Source organism: Triticum aestivum, chromosome 2A (genome assembly GCF_018294505.1).
Source record: "Triticum aestivum cultivar Chinese Spring chromosome 2A, IWGSC CS RefSeq v2.1, whole genome shotgun sequence".
Taxonomy (NCBI): Eukaryota; Viridiplantae; Streptophyta; class Magnoliopsida; order Poales; family Poaceae; genus Triticum; species Triticum aestivum.
Window position 1 is genome coordinate 742,185,044 of NC_057797.1, and position 5,787 is coordinate 742,190,830.

The window sequence follows — 5,787 nt, forward strand, 5'->3', positions numbered from 1 at the left end:
GTGGCACCAACCGTGACCATTGCCCCCCTTTAGTCCCGGTTGGTGCCACCAACCGGGATCAATGGCCTTCGCTTCCCGCCCTTTCGGTTGCTGAAAATTGGCATTTGGTCACGGTTCATGCCACGAACCGGGACCATTGCTCTGGCTATATATACAACACTTGGGAAATTTCCGCCAACTGCTCCCATTCCTCATCGTCGACGCCGGCAGGCTGCCCCTCTCGCGTCGTCGCCGCCGCCGAGCCCTGCCCCTCATCGTCGCCTCCGCCACCGCCGAGCCCTGCCCCGACGCCGTCAGGCTGCTCCACTTCGCCGTCCTCGCCGCCGCCGCCGAGCCCTACCCCGACGCCTTCCCGGCCCGCTCCCACTATGAGCCACCGTGTCGTTCCCCTCCTCTCCTCCTCTCCTCCCCCGCCGCGCCCTGCCACCGCCGCCAACCGTGTTCTCTTGCCGCGCCCTGACGCCGCTGCCCGCCGTGCTCTTGCCGCGCCCCGACGCCGCTGCCCGCTGTGCTCTGTCCGTACGTGCTCCGCTTGCCGTGCCGCCGCTAGTTCGCCGCTGCCGCCCGTCATGTTCTGCCTCAACACCGCCGCCTGGCCGCGCTCCGCTTGCCGCGCTGCCTGGCCGCGCTCCGCTTGCCGCGCCGCCGCCCGCCTCTGTTAATTTTTTTGAGATATATGTATGCATGTGTGTAGTGTATATATATGTGTATGTATGTGTATGTGTGTGCAGTGTATATGTGTGTGCATGCAGATATGTATATGTATGTGTATGTATGTGTATGTATGCATGTGTGTAGTGTATATGTGTATGTATGTATATGTGTGTACTAGATAACTTCGACATGAGGGGGGTCGATATACCCCCTCCCCGATAACTTCGACATGATGGGGGGAGGGGGTCGCCGAGGGTCGAGGGTCGAGGGTTGCCGAGTGTTCGAGGGATCGAGGGGGCGAGGGTCGGGAACTAGCTAGGGTAGAGGGTCGAGGGTCGCCAAGTGTTCGAGGGGGCGAGGGTCGGGAAGAAGAGGAGAAAAAAAGAAGAGGAAAAAGGAGAAGAAGAGGAGAGGAAGAAAAGGAAGAGGAGAAGAAGAAAGGAATAGAGGAGAAGAAGAAAAAATAGAAAAAAAATTCTATTTTTTCTTCTTCTCCTCTTTTTCTTTTTTGTTTCTTCGATCTTCTCCCCCTCCCGATAGGAAAGTTTTATATAGAAAGTTACAATTTTAGAAAAGTTTTATATATGCAAAAGTTACAATTTTAGAAAAAGAAGGATAGGAAAGAAGAAAATAAGAAGAGGAAAGAAAGAAGAAGAGGAGAGGAAAAGAAGAGGAGAAATAAATAAGAAGAAGAAAAAAGAAGAAAAAGAAGAGGAGAAGAAGAAAGGAATAGTGGAGAAGAAGAGAAAATAGAATAGAATCCATGAACCGGGACTATAGGCCCTTTTTCTACCAGTGATGGGACTACACAAACCACCTCTAGCGACACAAACGACGACCAACCCTTGAGTTTCATCTCAATCAAAATATTTCCGGCACATTGTCTTCAAGCCCAAAACTTTAGAAGGCCATCCTATCCGCTTCCTCTGGTGGAAAAATCCAGCATGGGCAGGATCATGTGAAAATTTGAGACGGTAGCAAAAGAAATGGCTGAATTGGGCCAAAATAATAGAAATTATGTGGGTATTGCAACATATGTGTGAAATGATGTACTATGCGCTTTGGTTTGCTCCAACATCTCAATACAACACTTTAGTTTTTCTCGGGGGTTTCATTTTCTACCTGTTCCATGAACCCAAAAAACTTCCACCCTAGATTATATAGAGGGAGCAAGCTTAAGCTGAAAGAAGTTAAAATTCCTATGTACAATGTGTGTTACCTGGTCACACACTTCTACTTGTTGGCTTCATCCTACTACCATGATTTAACTGGCGTTAAATCTTGATCATACTAAATGTGTGTATTGGTTAATGGTGTTACTCAGCTACACACCCATGCACGAAGCATGTCATACATTAGGATGTGTAACAGAACATGTTTATTTTTTTATCAACAAGACAACCCGAGTAGCAAATATCCGAAATAATAATAATTCTACCTTTTTTGTGTACAAGTTAGGAGAAAAAACTTCATTATATCTGGCCGCCTAGTATATCTCCCTCTTGTAAAGTGGGGGAAATGGAAACAAAGAAATGATGTGCTCTCGGTTCTTAGGCATCTCCAAGGCTCTATCTCAAACTTACACTTTCAAATGTTCGCAAACACGTTCAGGCAGACGCTAGCCATCCAAGGCTATCCCCAAAAATCTCATACTTTTCTACCTCTCCTCCTCTTTTTTCACAAAGTCCAATTGTAACACCCTCGATGCGACTATAGCTCCCACGTGTCGAGGCACGACTTAGAGACATAATCGCATTGAAGGCATATGCCGCAAGTAAGGTAATCTTTACAACATCCCATGTAATATAATAATAAAGGGGAGATAACATAGTTGGCTTACACTCGCCACGTCAATCAAGGTACATAAATAACATTACATCATTCAAAACACTCATGGCCCGACTACGGCGCCAAAATAAAAGATAACCCAACATGCGACATGGTCCCGATCACCCCCAACTGGGCACCACTACTGATCGACTGGAATGAAACAACACAAAGGACAAGATCTTCATCGAGCTCCTCCTGAGCTTGGTTCGTCATCTGCACGGACTCATCGGCACCTGCAAGCTGGATTTGGAAGTATCTGTGAGTCACGGGGACTCAGCAATCTCGCACCCTCACGATCAAGACTATTTAAGCTTATGGGTAAGGTAAAGGTAAGAGGTGGAGCTGCAGCAAGCGACTAGCATATATGGTGGCTAACATACGCAAATGAGAGCGAGAAGAGAAGGCAAAGCACGGTCGATAAAAGTATGATCAAGAAGTGATCCTAAAACAACCTACGTCAAGCATAACTCCAACATCGTGTTCACTTCTCGGACTCCGCCAGAAAGAGACCATCACGGCAACACACGCAGTTGATGCATTTTAATTAAGGTCAACTTCAGGTTTTCTACAACCGGACATTAACAAATTCCCATCTGCCAATAACCGCGGGCACGGCTTTCGAAAGTTCAAATCTCTGCAGGGGTGTCCCAACTTAGCCCATGACAAACTCTCACGGTCAATGAAGGAATAGACCTCCTCCCGAGACATTCCGATCAGACTCGGTATCCCGGTTCTATAAGACATCCTCGACAATGGTAAAACAAGTCCAGCAAGACCACCCACTGTGCCGACAAATCCCGATAGGAGCTGCACATATCTCGTTCTTAGGGCACACCTGATAAGCTAAGCGTACAGGAGCCGACGTAACCCAAGTTGCCAAGGGATGGCCCTGCACGGTGCTCTGGGTTGGACCAACACTCAGAGGAGCACTGGCCCGGGGGTTTAAATAAAGATGACCCTTGAGTCTGCAGAACCCAAGGGAAAGAAAAGGCTAGGTGGCAAATGGTAAAACCAATGTTGGGCCTTGCTGGAAGAGTTTTATTCAAGGCAAACTGTCAAGGGGTTCCCATTATAACCCAACCGCGTAAGGAACACAAAATCCGGGAACATAACACCGATATGAAGGAAACTAGGGCGGCAAGAGTGGAACAAAACACCATGCATAAGGCTGAGCCTTCCACCCTTTACCAAGTATATGGGTGCATTAATTAAATAAGAGATATTGTGATATCCCAACAAAATATCCATGTTCCAACATGGAACAAGCTCCAATCTTCACCTGCAACTAATAACGCTATAAGAGGGGCTGAGCAAAGCGGTAACGTAGTCAAACAACGGTTTGCTAGGACAAGGTGGGTTAGAGGCTTGGTTCAACAATATGGGAGGCATGATAATCAAGTGGTAGGTATCGCATCATAGGCATAGCAAAAGAGCGAGCAACTAGCAAGCAAAGATAGAAGTGATTTCGAGGGTATGGTCATCTTGCCTGCAAAGTTGTCAGAGTTGACTGGATCCTCGAAAGCAAACTCAACGGGCTCCTCGTTAGTGAACTCGTCTCCCGGCTCTACCCAAACAAGACAAACAAGCAACAAGGACACAATCAACCACGTGCAAGGATCAAACAATATGATGCAAAGATGATATGCTATGCGGGATGCGATGCGGGATGCATATGCAAGATGTGACAAGGAAAGCATGACCCTGGCCTCAACTTGAGAATCCAAGTGTGCCACTGGAAAGATGAGATAAAATCGCTTCAAAACGATATAAAGAACGCCGGAATCGGAGTTATGGTTTGGAAATGGCAAGCAAAACAAATATGACACCGGTATGCGATTTACAGCAAGTAGCCACCTAAATGCAATGAGATGAACATGCTACAGCACCCAAACATGACAACAAAACACATGGCCGGGATGCATTCAAGATGCTTAACAAAAGTCTAGCACTGAGATACGGCCAATTCATCCATTAACAGGTTCAAAAAAGCATGGCAAAAATGCATATGGTAAACAGATCTCAGACTTAGTGAAATTAACACTTGTCTGGAATTTCAGATCAGGTAGCCCTCTTCGGAGCAACAAAACTACATGCTACAGGACCTGAACATGGCAAAGTAAAGCATGGCATGGAGCTACTCAAAGAGATTAACAAAAGTCCCTTAGTGACCTTGAGCCAAAAGGGATCAGAAAATACAATTGCAAGCATGTGAACATGGCAAAAACAGAATCAGATCACAGACTTAGTGAAAACTGGAGCATGCTGGAAACAGATATCAAGTAGGCATGTTTACGAGCTCGATGCACTCACTACGGAGCAAGTCATGACAAACTAAGCATACACCCATCAAGAATACACAAAATGCAAGCTAGACATGGCAAGAACAATAGCATAGCATGCACGGGTCAACTACAACATCATCGGCAAAATTGCAAACAAGTTGACAATCTGCCCAGATTCACAAAGTAGCAAAAGTAGAGCTCGATTGACTCAAGCTAGGGTGCTCCATAATTGCAAACAAAGACATGGATGGATAGAGCATTACAAGATTAACAAAACATCCTTACTGATCATCCTCAAAAGAGGCACGGATCACTAGGAAACAACAAGAACATATGGCCATATGAAATAAACAGATTAAGGACTTAGTGAAATTACTAAGTCCCTGAAATCAGCACTAACAAGTGCACCACTGTGCAAGCTTGTGTTAGTCACCACACACATCATAAAAATACATGGGTTGCACCTCTGGAAAGATGACAAAACCCTTAACAAAACATATGTAGAGCTCATGGGCATATCATGCACACAATAATCATGGCAAAAATGAAAAATATGCAAATGGAGTAGCAGATCTGACAATTATCTCAAGTAGCCCTCTTCTAACAGCATTTCGGGCATCAAGATGAACTCAAATGAAAATGATGCAGTGGAATGAAATGATGTACTCTCTGAGACGAACATTTTGATATGCTATAAGCCCAAATCGGAGCTACGGATGCAAAGTTACGGCAGGTCAAAGTATGCAACATGAATCTGAGAGAGGGGGAGAAAGTCAACCCTCGGGTTAGGGTTTCAGATCGGATCTGGATCGGGGCACGCGGATCGAGGTTCGTCGCCGGGGCTCGCCGGAGTTCGTCGCGGCTCGCCGAAGGAAGAGGACGCCGGGGCTTCGGGCACCGGTGACCGGGGCGACGAGGGGCGGAGGCGGCGACGGGGCGAGGTGTTGGTCGGCGCGGCGGACCGGGTCGCCGGCCTCGGGGAAGGAGGCGGCGGGAGGCGAGGCGCCTCGGCGGCGGAGGA